Genomic DNA, 18,908 nt, shown 5'->3' with positions numbered 1-18,908 from the left:
AGCTAAGGTTTTTGTTCTAAATATTGCGAGTTCCTGCCTTGGAAAATTTGCATTTTTTACAAAACCATCAAAAATATGGGGAAAAGGATGTCACTTACCAGCTGAATGAACAGATGGGTAGGAGGCAATTTTTACAGTCATCATTTGGTTTTGTAGAAAGTGGAAGGGAAAGTTTGTGTTTTCTCAGATAAAGATTTTACATTAGTTCTGAAATTTCCTGGGATGAAAAGCTTAAAGTTTTTGATTCTGTTTACTTTGGCTCTTCATTTCTCTTATTGAAATCAATGCAATAAAAGAATAATTTGACAAAAAAAAAGATAATTTTTATTTATTTATTTATTTATTTATTTATTTATTTATTTATTGTTGTGATCAGGAAGAGAAGTTTTTGATGTTATCAGTGATTGCATTTAACCTATTTCAGCTAACATGATACTAATACATTTTTCTTCCCCCCATTCTAGATTCTGGAATTCTAGATTTTGACATCATATGAATAAATACAAGGGGGTTTGTGTTTGTTCAGTACAGATGCAAACTAAATGAAGCAAAATCTGTCACTGATGCACACATCTGTGCTTATGTGATCTAGTGACTTTTAAATAGTTTGCTTGTATGTAAATTTGAAAACATTATTATTATTATTATTATTGTTGTTGTTTTGTTGTTGTTATATTACTAGTATTGTTATTCCTGTTAACCCACAGGAGAATGTGGGATTGTAGTCATAGCAAAAGTGACTTAAAAATGTAGATCTTTCATCTAGTTTTTATTACATAGAGAAACTTAGGATAAATGTCATGTTTTTCTTAATGATTACTTCCAATTCCCTTATTTCTTTAATTTTTGTAAGTCTACATCTCCTGAAAAATGTTGGGGAGATGAGGAGGATTACTAATTCTTTTTGGCCAAAGGCAAGATTGTGCAGACTTTTCCTGATGAGTATGTATCATTTGCATCTAAGTCATAGCAATGCAAGTCATAAGTGGAAACGTTTGGTTACTTATTTCTAATTCTACCTTGTAGCCCAAAGTATTCCAGATAGTTCTCATGAAAATGTAATCAGTGGATGATGCCAACGGTAAGAGGACATTTTGGCACATGCCACACTGGCTCTGCTTCATCCTTTATTGTCTGTGTTCTTCCCTCTGCTTTCTGTTCCAACTCAAAACCTAAATCCTATTTGACAAATATTAGGTGACTTCTTTCTTATTATTGTTTTCAGATTTGATTTAGTTCAGTTTTTGGCACTTGTGATGGAATGCTTTGAAACTAAAACTTCTTCAATGTTGGCTTGATTTGTTATCATTTCTAGATTTTGTTGACATTATTTAAATCTAACCTGGCTGAGGGTAGCTATTACTATACTTGCTTTGTATTTAATACCAGCCTTGTTCACGGGATTGGTTGTACAGCCATATGAAGCTCTTCATTCAAATACGTTAGGTCACGATAACATTATATATTAAAAAAGAAACAAACAAACAAAACAAAACAAAACAAAACAAAACAAAAAAACAGGTGACAGCAACTTTCAACTCCCACATCCAAAAACTTCCTAGCACACTTTTCTGCTGTCAGGATGGGGGATTGTGAATGCTGCTTCAGCAACTCTGCTGTTCAAGACCATTCCTTGAAGTAGTGCATCAGATCTTTGCTCATTAGGGGACAGCAGAAGCAGAATCCTTTGCTGATCTCATGAACAGAAACATAGAAAGCCTTCTTGATTCTGAAAATTAAGTGTAACCTGATCTAAACCAAAAAAAAAAAAGGAAAATATATGCATGGAAATATTATAAAAATGGAGCCCTATGAACAATTGTAAAACCTGCTAAATAAAAACACATCAACTTGTTTTCACATAGCACTGCGAAACTGAAAATCTGTATTAATGATGATTTAAAACAAAAACAATTAATTTGTCTCATGCTGGATGAAGGAATATACAGATTATGATACGTAACTCTTCAAAGAGACACATCATTATAGTGTTGGAGGTTATTTTCCGCACATGTAGGTATAGATGGGACTAGTTGGCTGCATTTGAAAAAAATTTTATGCAAAAGATTGTTTTATGAACAAATACAAATTATTCATGGCTAAAAAAGAGATTACAACCATCTTTTTTTTTTTTTTTTTTTCCCCATATGTTCTACCTTTTTAGAAAATACATACTTCAATATATAAAAATAACTTAAAAAATGGGTAACAATTCTGGATAAATATATATTTAAATATATACTTGAGAGTTTTAATAGTACTATTTACACAAAAATCTTAGGAAATATTTTAAAAACTTCGGTAGAGAAATTCACTTGGCATCATTTTCCTTTTTATCTTTTCTTTTGTTTTGTTTTGCTTTGTTTTCATTTGTGGTTTTTTTCTGTTATTTGTTTTTCTTTTCTAAATGTCTCAGTTCCATAATTAGCTCACATAATACACAATTTGTATTTCATTGTTCCTAATTATATATAATTTGAAACACCATGCTCATTATTGAAATTTATTACCAAGTAAGCTCCTAAATGGGTATTAAAAGGCTAGAGAAGAGTTAAACATGATGATTTTTTTTTTCTCATCTGCACATTATATCTACCTCATTGACTACCCTGTATGTCTGTTAATGAACTACATGGTGTTTTAGCAGACCCTAAGGCTGGAGCTGGAAGGAGTAACAGTTTCATGAATAAATGTTATTAAAATCATTACTTAACATGCTATCCTGCCACGACGTTAATCTGGTTGGGAATACAGTAATGATATGTTGGAAAGGAAACCAAGCATCTCAGAATATATTGTAAAAAAAGAAACTTGAAGAAGAGAGCTGTTGACAGAAAATTGATATATTATTTCGCCACCCATCTTAAAAATTTGGGCTGACATTTATATTTCCTAAAAAAAAGAACAGCAACAAAATAAGCTAGATAACAACAACAAGCAATTGGATAGTTGTATGTTTTATTATTTCCTTGTTTCACTATCTCAACTATACCTTGGAATTTAAAATACATTTTAAGAGACTGAAGCCTGAACGCATTAAGATGCTATAAAACCAGTTTTTTACTATCAATATTATGAATGCTAGATCTGACACCAAAAAGCTCTCTTCAGTGATTGTGGTAGTAGTTGGAGTTTTCTGTAATTTCATTTTCACTATAGCTCCAACATGTGTGTAGTACTAGATCTCATCATTTGGCTATCTTACACCTCAGGGCCCTCAACAAGCTTACAGACAATATGCCTCGAATTACTGCTTTGATGTGCAGAGTGTGATGGTGCTAGATGTCTCTGAAGGTCACGGACACAATGTGTTGCTTTTATCCTCCTTGTTTGAGAGCTCATGCCAGGAAAGTCTACTGTCCTGCTATGTGACCTATCTGTTATATGATTCTAAACCACAGCTGTGTCAGGATGGCCAAACACTGATAAGTCTCTTGACGTGTTGCAAACAGATTCTACTCTGTCCTTCCAAGGACTCTTTGTTATAGGTGTATCTGTTATTTTCAAAATGGATGACAAATGGGGAAAACTAACACTCTGACTTGGATTGTCTGCATTTGCTTGCTCAGCTGTTAATTTTCTGTTAAATAAGGGAAAGCATCTTGCAGTTTTTCCCATAATACTTGAGCCTTATTGTAGACCACAGTTGAATAGCTGATATAAGGAATTACTGTAATCAGAAAATTTTGACTGGCTGTTTGGAGTAAAATTTATATCCGTGCCTGGAATGGGATTTAGCTCCATAGCTCTGCAAGGCATTTATTTTGTTATCTTTGCAGTTAGTTAGGAAAACATGCATTTCTATGGTGTATTTTGATATTTACTACTGGCTAAATAAATCATTTTTTATTTATTTTGCCTGGAGATGGCAGCTAGAGCAGCATTCAGTTATTTAAATAGAAGTGCTTAGTACACCTTATTTATAAGATATTATTTATAAGATATAACATCAGATTTTAGTTTCCTATTTAGCAACTGAAACATGTTTCCTATTTTCCTATTATTTTATTATTATTATTATTGCAGATTACTTTAATGTCATTGATTATACTGGGTCAAATTACACCCATTTCTAATGCTGAAATCAAAAATCCTGATTGGTGCATGCCTTTATTTTTCCTTATTTTTTGTTTTCATTGTTTCTTTAATATTTACAAAGACACAATAGTGCTGCACTCAAGTAGGCAGAATGCTGTCACTACTTTCTTTGGTGAAGTAGATTATTGCTATTTATGAGGATTTTATGGAGTCTCTTGGACACAAAGTTACCGTTCAGATCTATAGTGACATTTTGGAAAGCTCTGAACAATCTACATTTACATGTTTCAATTTCTTTGCTGTAAGGAAATCTAAATTGTCTTATTAATTATATTAATTTATATTTTCAACTGCAATTCTTAGTTATTGAAAGCAGTATAAATTACTGCAACTTTAGTAACTAGAAGCGTAGTATGAAAATCATACATTTCTTCTAGCAGATATTAAATGTATCCCCTGCATTATATTGTTATAACAACTTACATTTGAACCTAGTTTTATTGCTTGTGCATTCTTCCCAGGAGAAAAATCAAAATTTGACTCTGTTTATCACAGACTGTAGGCAGGTTTTCCACCTCTGTCAGTAGTTGGCTTTATTATATAATTCAGTTCTGTTGCACATAGTACTCTGTTTAAATCACGCCACATAATCAATAAAGCTTTATTCTCCAAAAGAAAATAAAAATCTATATGCCTACATTTTTTTCATAGTCTTAGTGTTATATCAACTGAATTGAATCTGAATTTACAGTGTTTAAATATTAGATAATGCGTACGCTTCAAGATTAATGTATGGTACTTAACATGCTATAGAAGACTAGTTATTCTTCTCAGCCAAGGCTTATTGAAAATTGTCTGGAAGAACAGCAACAAATGTGAAACTTCTCTGCTTCTCTGAGTTTTTGCACATTCAAAAATGTTTCACTGATAATTTTACGTGGATCTTGTATGGAAAAAAACACTTGTCAGAACAGGGCAGGTCCCTTCACTATGCAGAAAGAAAAAGTATGCAGCTATAACTCTAATGTGAAATATAAAAGAGCAGTCTTCCACAATTAGGAAAGTCCTAACTTTGATGTTGGGAAAAGAACTAAAATATCTTGCCAGTCAGTGTAGTTAAAGGTATTGTTAGCAAATTACCTATCAGCTTGTATTATAAAAGATTCCTATAACCTTTCCTTTGGTAAAATAATCCTTATGGTGACATCTTCATTACTTGCAGCCTCTGTTGATATGCACTAGGTACTTTGTCCTTCAGCTGCCAAAGTGCTGTTTTCTACCTCCTGACCTGTGTCTATACTGTACTCTGCTGCTATTCCAGCTACCTGCTTCTTTTCTTGAGGAAAAGTGTGGTGTCCTAAGTAGTATCTGAGGCTGCGAAGACCAGACTGCCATCACCAGGAAAATGCGGCTTTCTCAATCTGCTGATCTGCTGAATGATGGGGGAAGACAAAACAAACTTTTGCCTTTTTATAGCATCACATGACATGGAGTAAGTTCTGTAGAATGGCAAAGAGAAACACTTTGAACACATTATCACTTGCTACCTCTAACTACATTCTTGAACCTATTTATTCACTTTGTATGGGCCACAAGGTGATCACAGTCCCGACCATCCCTACCAACCCCAGAGCTCCTGCACTGGGACTGTCAGCTTCTGCCCTAGCCAGGCCACAGCAGGAACAGCCTTCAGCTCCCCGCATCCCTGCCTTTGCTGGGCCCACAGCTGGGCCCTTGACCTGCCCCTGTCCCCAGGAGCGTGCCCAATGGCTGCCTGCTTCCCCTGCTGCAGTGCTGCTGGTTGGGGCAGGACCTGGCTGCAGACCTGCCTGCCCACCCAGACCATTATTTCATTTACAATGGCTAGTATGCAGCATTTTTTAAAAGCTGGATTTCCTGTACAAGGGTAAGCACATGCATTTTAGTTACATAGTCACAGAAATATTAGTTTTTCTGCCAAATGTAAGTCATTCTGGGTGAGTGTGTTCGCTATAGAGAGGGCCCAGCTGAAATATGTGCAGTGGTTCAGGCACTGCAGCTGAGCACCAGGAGCTTGTGCTTGCACATAATTGCGAATGCCACCACTGAGCTCACATGGGATAAGGAGGAGAGACAGGTACTAGAATTAACCTCTCACTGAGGACTGTGCTGAACAGAATGTCTTTCCCAGTGACAATCAGGACACAAAAAATAATGAGAAGTCAGGTTCTGGCCATGGTATGCAGCACAGAGGACATATGTTGTTATGAGAAACCCTCCCATTACCCATTACTTATAGTCAACAACAACAACAACAACAAAAAAAAAACACGAGGAAAGGAAGAAAAAATGAATGAAATCATTGCAGAACCTGTTTATTTTTTTCTATTGCTATCTATCTAAAACTGTTCATCACTATGAACTTTAGAAAATAATTACCATATTTGCCTTTGATGCTCAGTCTCTTTCATGGATTCTTTCCTTTTTTTTTCTCCCTACCTTTCTTCTAGTTTCATCTTTCGCTTTTCATTGATTTTATCACGATCTAATAAGACTAAAGAGACATGGACAGAAAACCCACTGTGAGGTCATTTCATCAAAATTCAATGTGCTAACTAGGAAATCTAAGTATAGCACAAAGCTGCTAATTGGTTGTTTTGTTGGTGGTTTTTATTTTTTTTTGTTTTGTTTTGTTTTTTTGCGGTCTGCTGTGGTCTACTATCAAGAGCTGCCCTTTTCCTCTTCTATGATTAGGCTTCTTAAACAACATGATATAAAAATGACTTCACTGACTAACACAGAAAGCAAAAGCTAAAAGCATCACAAAGCGTGAGACGTTCTTTGCTTGTGATTGTATGCACATCCATAAATTACAGCATCTCTTGTCATATTTTATGATGCCTTTTAAACAATAATTTAATCTGAATACAATGCTCCAAAATTTTTAAGAAGCAATTTCTTGATATTCTCATATTTAAAGCTGATGATAACTCTCTTTATAAGTGAATTACCATTGGACCACGACCAACAGTATCTGAGCTGAATCCATAAATTCATAGTTGATTTTCAAAAGCAAGTCTGTCATTAACCTTTTTGTCCTCCATCCCTTCTCCTAAATAATTTGCTACATTCTTTGTCAAACATGAAGTACAATAACTTGCACATTTTCCGTGAAGCTGCTGAGGAATTTTTTTACTAACAGCTTTCATCATGAAAGTTCAACAAAACATTGAAGGAAAATTTTAGGAAATTTTAGGAAAATTTTCCTAAAAGCTTCAACTAAATTTTGAACAACACTGCTACCATAGATCTGGAATTTTCATTTTTAAAGGAGAGACAGATTTCAGAACTGTATATGGCTTTCTAATCCATCTCTGTGATTCTTTGTTGACTGTAACAGGAAATGAAATGGCTTTGGATAAATATTACGCCAGGAGAAAAAAAAAAAAAAAAAGAAAAGAAAAAGAAGAAAAAAGGAGCAGGATGGAAGAGGAGAAAAATTAGCAAATTTCTAGGGAAAAAATATAAGGAGATAATAGAAGAGAGGCAGTAACTGAGTTAAGTAATAAACTAAGTGTTGTAAACAACAGGAATTTATAAATCTTTTCTGTGTTACAATAGATGGTTTCAGAACAGAATTCACACTTGTAAATGATCAATATCAATTAGGTGATACAGTTTATATAAGCAGCTTTATGTACTTATTCGCTGATAGAGTACTGTTGTTCAGTGCTCAGTGCAACAATCTCTGCTTTGTTTTCAGCCTTGGTGAAATCCTGGCCCCTCTGAAATTGGCAGGGCCGTGCATGAAATGATAAAATCTCCAACAGCAGCCAGGATGGTTCCAGAACAAAAAAAAAAAAAAAAAAAAAAAGAGGAGGATAACTGAGTCAAGTAGAGTAATGCTGTGCTTGCAATAAGTCCTGTTGAGAGCTGAACCTATTTCGAACAGCTGTGCTAAAGCAGCTATTCTGCCCTAGGACATGAGGTAATATTTCTGAATGGACCTACACAGACACACCATCTGAGGTGAAAATCAGCATGCTCCATTGTCCACAACCTTAGGTTTATTGGTGTCTGCTAAGGCTTTGCCATTCTCAGTAATGTCCTCCTGTTGCAGAGAACACAGAACAAATTCTGAGAAAAATGTGTCCCTTGGAATCAGGAGTCCCAGTGCAGTGGCACGTATTAAAACTTATCTGATGCTTCTTGGAACTCTCTCAGGTTATTCTCTACCTCCGGGGAACATTAACATATTTTCCCTTTTTATAGTACATTTGGCTGATGTCTGTAGAGAAAAGGACTTCACTAACTCAGTAGACTCCTGTGTAGTGGGGTCTCTTTATCTACATTAAAGCAATCACCTTTCATAAAATAAAGTACCTTACGCAGTAGGTAGCATACCTGCTGATACAGGAGACTGTGGAGGGAGTTATAGCAGCAGGGTCAGAAATAGCTTGGAATAATTCAGAGGCAGTAGCTTGATACTATTACCTGTGGAAACTAAGAAGTCTTGCTAGGGACATGTGCTAGCTAACAATCTTAACTCCATATTGCAGACATGGAGGAGTATGAGGGGAAAAAAAAAGCCAGATAATTGTAATCTCCTGAAATAACCTCTTCTCCTACTGCTCTCAGAGAGAGGATGTGCTTGATGATGCATAAGCAGTCTTCCCTAGGATTTTGCTTATGTCCTTATTTATTTTATCATTTCAGAGACAAAAAAAAAGCAAACCAAAACAAAAAGAGCTTATTAGTTCTGTAATCAGTCGGTGTTATTTTCAGTCCATATATAATGTGTGGATTATATACAAGCTCTTCTCTTTTCCTAAGATCATCAACATTTGATTTCTCATTCGAAGACAAGTATCAAATCTAAATCCCAAAATACATTCCACCCTTAGAATGTTTTATCAGAGCAGTATATTAAATTTGCATAACAGTGGTTAAACATTTCCTCTCATATTAATTCTTTACTCCCTTTGCAAAATAAATTGTTGCAAATGTACCACATTGCCTTTATTGTGTGGTTAGCTAATTTGACAGCAGTTACACTGTATGTTTATTTACTTTAGGGAAACTGAATAACCCTAAGTATTTTCACTAATAAAGGACATTCTGACACTGAGGACTGCAAGATGTTTTTTATTTTTACTAGGGAAAATAATGTAGTGAGTTGGTTTTACTTGTAAATAATTAGATACTTTTGAAAATGAAAGAAGGTATTACAGATACTGTGTTGTACTGACTATTCTTCCTGATACACAAAGCAGCAGGAACAGTATTCTTGCTAGTAGCAAGAAACCACTCAAATTCAGAACATTTTCTATACTTATATTCATATATAATATGTTTATAATTTATAATATATCTGTGTTACTTAGTCCTTCTTACACACATACATTTTAACCCAAAGAGACTGATTATTATTCAGTTTTACTTAAATATCAGCACTTTTTTTCTTCTTTCAAAAAAAAAAAAAATTAAAAAACTTCAATAGCACTGTAAATATGTAATGCAAAACACTGCTGAATATCAAGAATAGTTTACTACGCAGTTATATGTTACCATGTAAAAATAATTAATAAATATCATAAGATGATATTCATTTAAAATATTAATTATAAGTTATTCATATTAAGTGCTTATGATGTTCTTATGCTAAGGGTAATTTAAACATAACGCTGTGCTCCTATTTTTGTGTTTAGCAAAACAATTTGCTGGTTTGTTTTCAAGTGTTGCATTTACTGTAAGCAATATTCACACTATATACATTTTTATTAGCTAGATTTTTGAAAGGTTTTACACAAGAAAGGCCAGTTTGAAATTATTGGTAAATATGTATTCAGCATTATTTCCATGTGGATTTGTATTTGTGACCTCATTGAAAGGGATATACTTTTTCAGCTAAAGAAGGAAAAAAGCCTCCACCTAATCAATGTTTATCAGATTTCTTTTGTAATATATGAAGATTTTCAGTATGTTCTTTTTTAAGTTAAATATGGCTAGTAATTATTACTGAACTACTCTTGTTAGAATATGAACATCATCCTACAGATCAGCTTAATGTAGCTGGATTACATTAAATTCTTGCCAAGGACTTATTTCAGGAAAAGCATCAGCAAAAAATTCTCTTCAAGAGTAGCTGCTGTGCATAAATAACTATATATGCACACATTCACTTCATTTTTATGAGTAAATAAGCTGAAGTGTGTGAATGTATGTTGGGAACCATGAGCAATCTAGGTTCTCTGACAAAATTAGCCTATTTCATAGCCAAAAAAAAAGGAAAAAAGAAAGAAAAACAAATTATCTCAAATCTGTTTGCAATGCCAAAACATTTATGAGGAAGTGCCACCTTTAGAATAGTTTGTACTTTCATGTAGATAAGATCTTTCCCTGAAATATAAAATTGAACATTTTCTGTAGCATCGACAAGAGAAAATAAGAAAATCACCGAACATAATTGTCTTTGACAAAAAGCTGAAATGGCTTCCCAGGCCAGCAATCCTAACACAAAGAAAAGGTACTCCTCAACAAACAAACAAACAAACAACAACAAAAACAGAGCAAGTGGTTGTATAGATTAGAAACTACTCATACTGATTATTCTAAGTAATAAAACTTTATTAATGATATCATCAAGTGCTCTTGTCTTGAAAGACTTTTCATATTTTAAATATACAAGTTTATCTGTAATACGTAAATGTTAAGTCAATGGAAAATGAGCAGATAAGATGAAGAACAATTAATAAATAAACGAGTTGCTTCTTAATATGAGACAAAGAGACTGATTTTTTTTCACAGAAGTAGTCAGTTTTCCATTGCAGTACAACATCTTAGATATTCTCAGCAATGACTGCAGTAATTATTCCATGCCATCTGCAAGTCATTCTCTATGGCTAATAGATTGAGGCATTAGATGCTGTCAAAAGAGGCAAAACAGCTTCTGATTTTTTGATAGTTGATTGCTCTTTCATGTTGACCAATAGAACAATTCTGAACAACTTAAAAATAATAGTGTAGTAGAGTAGAGTTTACACTGTTGTGAGAAGACCACATTTTACTTGCTATGGAAGAAAGTATTGCTGTATCTCTTTCTTAAGGTACTATTTTGGTCTTTGAGGTAAAAAAAATATCAGGCCTTATTATTCCACTGTGGAGAAGAATAAGGAAAACTTCACTGTATTGTATAACTTGAAACAAACATACATGATTTGGAATAAACAAATTCAGAGCAGTTTTACTGTCGTTCTCACACAGAAGTTTGGACTAGAATGGTCCATGGTACTGCCTCCTGGCCATTTTAATCTTTGAATCTTTAGGAATTTCAGTGTACCAGAGAGTAATGTAGCCTCTTAACACAAGAAACACCCACATAAACTTAACTTTCTTTTTCTAAGCCACTCAAGAAATCATATGTGGAAGTAATTCTCTAATTCTTTCATACTATGAGCAATTCATCATACACTCATGACTCTTTGCCTTTTGGGCCTTCCACTTCCAAATTTTCAGCAAATTTCAGCAAATACGGTTCTTGATTATATTACTAATAAAGGCACAGATGCATTAGGACCTTGAAGTGAGTGCTGATTTAATATACATTCTGTTTCATACAGATGGCTGACCTACTCGATTGTAGATTATTATGCTCCCTTTTGAAATAAAACAACAATACAGTTACTGGCACTATCTTTATTTTTATTGACCATGCATGCCCTAGCCACGTTTTACTTTTTCAGGCTGTTTTTTAACACTCCCTTTTCTTTACCTATGTTTGTAATTTTTCAAATCTTTTCATTAATTGTAAGTTTGAACACAGGTGCATCTTCATAAAAGACACTCATAATGAAGATGGATAAAAGGCAATAATGAGAGAGTCCAGACCTTTTTTTTTCTTCTTCTTTTTTTTTTTTTCTTTTCTGTTATTCAGCTCATTTAATTAACTAAAATCTTCTAGAAAGCTTAAACAAGGGTCAGAATTTGACTGCAGTATTAATCAGGGGTGTCATTACTTGAATAGCTGCAGTGTTTGAATGGTCTTTTGACCATGTGGCAGAAGTGATAGTTTAAAATCACAGAGTTATTAATTATGAAATGTGAGTCAGGTCCTCAGTTTATGGCAGAAGTCTACTCTCTTGAGTGTAAAATAAGAGAAAAAGTATTTGAAAGATTGCCATACAGCATGCATTCAGTAGATTATTTTGTTCCTGATACAGAAATGTTACTTCAGTATCTGCGGTGGTGCTTAGAAAAAAAAAATCCTTTTGAATTTTTAATAACTAAACTCTGAAAACACATAGACTAAATAATTTTGTCTCTCCTGGTATCATGAGATGCTAAACAAGTAAAACATACTATTTTTTTATTTTTTATTTTTTATGTTGGCAATGAAGAAATCTGCCTGAAAACTGTTATTGTATGTGAATTGCTCAATAGGATCAATACCCAAATGATCAGGAAAGATAACTTCATTGAAAGCCTGATAGGTGTTGGAAAGTTTGGGTCTTTCAGCATGTTTTGCTGACATTACTTTTGCCCTTATAACTTCATGTGAGACTTTTAATTTTGGGTGGTGTTATAGGAACAATACAATTATACAACAGATTTTTGTAGTTGGCTGATTATTTCTGTATGTTTTTGTAGCTTGTTGCAGATGGGCCAAATGATTAACTATGGTGATTACAGACATTAACATGTAGTTAACACATTATTCCTTCTGTTAACTGCAGCATCTCACATCTGATGCTTATTTATCCTATCAAACTCAGAGAAACAGAATATTTCATTATTTTCCTGCATCTGATGTACCATAAGCCATTCATCTCCATGGATAAGCTGTAAGTGGGAGTCAGCTATAATTCAAAGTTTAAAAACTATCTGTTTTTTGGCAGCTGCATATTTGTTAACTCACTTTCTTGCTTTTGCATGATCTTCTCAGTGATAATCAAAGCCAGAAAGACCCCAAGATTTCCTGTTTTTTCACCAAAACAACACTTACAGTAATACTCCCTGAGTGAACACATATATGTCAAAGAGTGTCTAGTACCATTCAGTACCCTTCATATGCTGACCTGTGACATTCCTGCACAAAAATGATCCAAAGGATGGAACACGACGTGCAAGCTGAGAGAAGTGGGGATACTCAGCCTCAAGAGAAGACTCTGGGGAGATCTGATAGTAGCCTTTCAGTATATAATGGGGGGTTATGAGAAAGACAGATAGGGGACAGAAGAGAAGGAGATAGACCCTTTTGCAGGATCTGTGGTGACAGAAATGGTTTCAAGTTAAAGAAGGAAGATTTAAGTTGCATATTAAAAAAAAAAAAAAAAAAAAGAGGAAAAAGAAAAAATCCAGTAAGGGTGGTCAGTCACTGGAACAGGTTGTCCAGAGAAGTGGTGGATGCCCTGTCTCTGGAGACTTTCAAGGTCAATCTGGAGGAAGCTCTGAGCAACCTGATACAGCTCTATGTTTTCCTGTTCATTGCAGGGGAGTTGGACTAGATGACCTTTAAAGGTCCCTTCTAATTCAAATAATTCTTTGATTCTATGAAATGATAGCACCAAAAGGGGAAACAATTCTGATGTCTTAACCTTCATTTCTTAAATGTTGCTGAGCTGAATTCTGCTGAATTAACACTCATATAATTTAGATCAGAAGCACTGTTAAACAGAACAGGTTTCAATTAAGTTAATCCTTCTCAGTATAGGAACTTTGGTGATAAACATATTCTGTTCATCACTGCACAGTTTCCTGTTTATTATGCTTATTATCTTCTTTTAAAAAATGCAGCAAATATGTTGATCAGAATTATTTCCCAAATAATTGCTACCTTAATGTATTGCTGATATTTTATGTTCAAAATCATATGGGCAAAACTATATTTCTTTAGTATAGAAAGTCTTGCTAAAAGCGCATTTTCTCATGTATCCCAGATGCTGCAAAGATATCCTTTTTAACTATCATCTTTAATATTACAAGTCAGCTTGATGCATAAATATCTTACAATTTCATCTATCTACAGTGATTAAAATTTTATAAAATTACTGTGTCTTTCTTGATTGATTATCTGTGACATTAAATCACTTCAATATTTTCCTTAAGTATATTGCTTCTTATATAGAACATTTCAAAAATGTTTTCAGCATATTCTATTATACAAAAATTTTGGAAACAGTTGCATTTAACAGCTATTAAACCCACACGTTGTGAAACCTGAGCCAAATTTCTTCAGGAAGAGCTTAACTGTCCTTTCTGTTCTTAGAGTAGCAGAAGGTACAGAATGTGTGGGAAGATTTCACTGTGTGTCCTGCAGAGGCTGAGCTCCTCAAACCTTTGCAGCAACTTGCACTATGGGTATCAGAAATCATGGCTTTATGTGTCTATTAATACAGTGCTTTGGGGGCCATCTGTTACTCACAGGATAACAACCTAGGATTGTTAGATAGAGGAAACAAATGTGAACTTATAATTTCCTGTTAGTAGATTTTTTTCTCTCATAAATACTTTTCCCTGTTTCCTATAAATTCATATAAATTCTATCAGCTAGTTTTGTTGTTCTTTTTTTTTTATTCACATATAAGTAAACTATTGAGGAAAACTGAATGAGAAGTAGACTTTCTAATTGACTATGTAGAGTACTTCTGTTTTTCACACCTGCAGTCTGCTCACATGGAAACTCACATTCATGAGTCGTATCAGTGTTCATTATTTATAAAACTCCTGACACAAGTTAATTCTTCTGTAAAACCGTGTGGCACTTACTATGGATTTCATATGTCTGAAGTAACCATAAATAGGATTCTATTGGTTCTGCCTTAAGAGGAAGATAGCTCATATGAAGGATTTTAGCGTGAAACCCATTCAAATAAACTAGGAGCTTTCTTTTGCTTTTATCTAAAAATGGATGGCTTTAGCATTGCATACATCCAAAAATTTTATATTTGTTGTCAGAAACATAACAATAACAAAGCAAGTATTTGCAGTGGTATGTGCTGGAGAATACAACTGTTTCTTCCTGCTCTGTAGATAATCTTATATTTTTCTTCCATGAGAGACCATTGCCTCTTTCCTCATGAAAGCATGGTATATCATAAAGCATGAACATCTGTCCAGGGAAAACTTGCATGATATTCTCTTCCTGAGCCTAAACCTTTGAGAATCATTTGTTTTATTAAGTGTCTATCACACATGGAGTGCAAAGTTGTTGTGCGGCACACTGCAGGAGAAATCTGGGAAAAAGGAAAAAAAAGAAAAAAGAAAAAAAAGAGTGGTCTCTCACCAGTGCTTCTGCTCTAAATGTATTTTAACAGAATAGTGGATCCTAGAGAGCTGTCAGTGTGGCACCTTTCATGAGCACAACTATAAATACACTTTAAAGAAATTGGTCATAAATCATGTTTTGTCATTGGAGAACATAAAGGAAAATTATAGTTTTTCCACTGACAAAAGCAGAAAAAAAATCATGCCTCTAAAGTCACCTCTACTCTTATTTTCCATTCTAATCTAGTATGCTTTTCATTTTGCAGTTGAGAGATTGATTCAGTTAGGCATTAGTTTTCTTGGCTGGCTTCATATCAAAGAGTTTAAGTATTTTCAGCCAAAGAATGGATTCTTTGTCTGAGCAATCAAGGGTTGTAAAGGGGACTGCAGTGCCTGCAAGAAGGGAGGGTAGCAAACTCATTCCTAACAAGCAGAACTTGGACACACAAAAAATTTTTAAATGGCACAAAACCAAGAAGCAACAACCTTTTTAATAACTCTTTCCTCCCATATTGAGATAATCTGATTTTGACATGAGAAGGACCACTCTACTACAGCCTAACATCTAGCTAAGATGTCTAACAGACATCTTCTGCACAGTAGGATGATGTTTCTTCCCACTGCAGTAAAATCCTTCTGCATGAAGAAAGAGCAGTGGTTGTAGAACTTTATACAGGTATACTAAGCTGTACAATTGCTAGCACTTATGATTAGCACCAAAACATGAATTGAAAGAATGAATTAAGTTTCTTTTACCAGACCCATGAATTATGTCAAATGTTTGAATCCAAGGATATGCTTCCAAGTCCTTAGAGAGAGAACATTCAGGTAACGTTCAGTTTCACAATCTGATCCCAAACCCTAGTTTTCTGAGGAAGAAAACAAATGTGTAGGCTGAACAGGGAAGGACAGTAGCTTTAAGATCCAAACCTGAGCTGATGAAGGACAAAGAATCCTTTTCATTTGGCACTCCTGAGAATGTCAATGTGAATACAAGTGAATGTAAAATATATAAGTAATGTAAGATGGAAATCCTTTTTTTATTAACACATTCTAAATCACAGTAGAGGAAGACTAAAAGGAATATGTAGTCTATAATATTACATAAATAGTTGATTGAAAACAAGTCTTGAACATGAATAGGTCTTCAGAAACAAAAATAAGACTTTTGAAATTCACGTATCACTGAGGCATCAAAGATGTCACAACACAGAGAAACAAGTGAATGCTTATAAAATCCTGAAAAGAATTCAGAGATGAGATGCCAAGTCTGAGGGTTTAGAACACATCTAGAATGAAAGTAAATTAAAATTAAAATAAAACAGGTTTGAAAAGATAAACTGCTATTAGGAAATACAGTGTAGATCTTGAATTATTTCACAATTCTTTTTTTTTTTTTTTTTAAAGCAACAAATATCACCAACCTGACAGACTAGTGCATTTCACCCACCCTATATCCAGTTCCCATTAGTTAGTGCAGAGACTCCTTTGATTTCAGTAGTCTTTGGATGAGGTTTTTCTACTGACCAAAACTTTCCTGTAGCTTGCAAGAGTGAGATTTACTGAAAAGCTGGATTTGCCCTTTTATTGCCATAACGGCAATATTAATGTGAGAAAAAAGAGGTGTGGCAGTAACTGAACAGCAGTAGAAAGTCTAAGGTGTGTATAATGCTTGCAACTTGATCAACAACATTATCTAGAATACATAAAGATTGTTTCAAGATTTGCAAATACTGCTTTAAAAAGTAGAGGATTCAATGAGGACTTGAAAGAAAGATGGGAATTAATTAAAAGAGAAGTCAAAGCTTCTATTAAAAAAAGAACAAACATGGTAACATCATATTTTTTAATGAATTTTACTTATTTGTTTTGGCATTTCTTTCTTCCAGCATGTTTCTTTGAATGTATAGATCTAGCAACTACTTTTGCAGTCATGTTATCTTTTGCATATGGAGAATATATATGTAAAAAAGAACATTGTCAGGAGCTCACTTCTCCATTGTGTGCCAGTGGGTATGCACTTCCTGGATTTCTGTCTCAGTAATGGGCAGAATTTGAAAAGCACAGTTTCAATTTTAATTTAAAATAAAAATTATTTTTAAACAATGTTGTTAAATCTATTTTGAGAAATAAACATGTTCTTATTTAAGCAAGGTGGTTTATGTATTTATTTCCTAAGTTGCTTTCTCTGTAATACTTTGATTTATTTTAGATTCATACAAATGATTCATTACTGGTAGGCTTGACACCTAGAATAATTAAAATGGTTCGTTACTTCTCAATGAAACACCTAGATTTGTTAGAAGGAATGCAACCTCATTAAGAATTCATCTCATTCATTTCCTTTAGGATTACAGAAAGTCACAGTCATTAAAAAAAATCATTTAAAACTGTGTCTCAGAAGGCAGAAGCACACGCATACTGTCACATCCCTTCATGCAGTGTAACTTGCCAGTCCCAGTGGCTAACAGGCAAACCCCACAGACACTTAGAAGGGAAAACGAAACATGTCCAGAATGGCTATTCTCCGCACCCACAAGTACAGGATTGGCACTGCTTCTTCCATTGGATTTCCAGGCAAGGGCTCTGAAGTAGCTGGTCTTCTACTGCAATGTCAAGCACAAATATCCCATTTATTTTCTGTATAGTTCATAGGACACTTCATGATTTGCAGTAAAAGGCAATGTGTCATCTGTACACATGGCAGCAAAATTATAACTCCTGCAGCTGAGGAAACTGCATCAAGAATTTCTGATATGGAAAGTCAGTAAAGGTGAGATCAGGTATGCTCACTTTGCAGTTGAGAACCTAGTGACTTGCAGCCTTCTGGATAGAATGGTTCAATTGGAAAGGATCTTTGAAGATCATCAAGACCAACTTCTTGATTACTAACCAGAATTTAATGCACATTAATGAGGGCATTATACAAATGCTTCATGAATACTGAAAGGTATGCAGCATCAGCTACCACTGCAGAAAGCCTGTTCCAGTGTCTGACTTCCACCATAAGACAATATTCCTAATGTGCAGTTTGAAGCCTTTTCTTGACACAAAACTTCCCTTTGAGTATGTAATACCCCATAAAATCTTTTGAAAAGTAGCATCCAGACAAAGAAGCAAAACAAAGTTAGATTTTTACCTTTCTTCTTCCAAATACATTTATAACTTTAATGTCACAGAAAAAGTTTTCATCACTGATCTAATGACTTCAAGTCATTTTTCTTCCTCTGAATTCCCATGTGCCTTCTTTGAAGAAATATATTTTTCAGTGATAGGAAAACTGTAGGCATGACTGTATAATTCAGAAACATCACAAACTAAGCATGAGACTGGGAATGAATCTCTTAAATAAATATAATTCATTTTATTTGTTCTCATAGCTCTGACATTGCACAAAAATAAATTAAGGTATAACATGCAAAGAGAATGTTTCTGATTTGTCTCAGGGAATATATCTGTCAAGGACGTCAACACAGAAGGATTTATGATTGATGATGATACTGACAAAGCAAGATCACAGAAAATCAGTCTTTCACATTTTAAATTAATTGATCTCAACATGAGCATTTTCCCTTGTACTATACATACCCAGGAATTTTAAGCAATTTTCTCTTTCATTGTATATCAGT

The 18,908-nt window shown here is 34.2% G+C and overlaps 1 long non-coding RNA gene across 2 annotated transcripts in view; it reads right to left on the bottom strand.

The window, feature by feature from the left end:
• Window positions 1-13,335: 13,335 nt before the first annotated feature.
• LOC146545533 (uncharacterized) overlaps window positions 13,336-18,908 on the bottom strand; it is a 71,005-nt gene continuing 65,432 nt past the window's right edge. For both annotated transcript variants that reach the window (XR_014887732.1, XR_014887727.1), the window contains one exon: window positions 13,336-17,885. This is a non-coding gene — a long non-coding RNA (uncharacterized LOC146545533). The remainder of the gene's footprint in view (window positions 17,886-18,908) is intronic.

The sequence above is a fragment of the Meleagris gallopavo genome, chromosome 1 (assembly GCF_905368555.1).
Source record: "Meleagris gallopavo chromosome 1, MGAL_WU_HG_1.1, whole genome shotgun sequence".
Taxonomy (NCBI): domain Eukaryota; kingdom Metazoa; phylum Chordata; class Aves; order Galliformes; family Phasianidae; genus Meleagris; species Meleagris gallopavo.
Note: the sequence above shows the minus strand (reverse complement) of the source record. Positions and strands in the feature narration are given on the sequence as shown.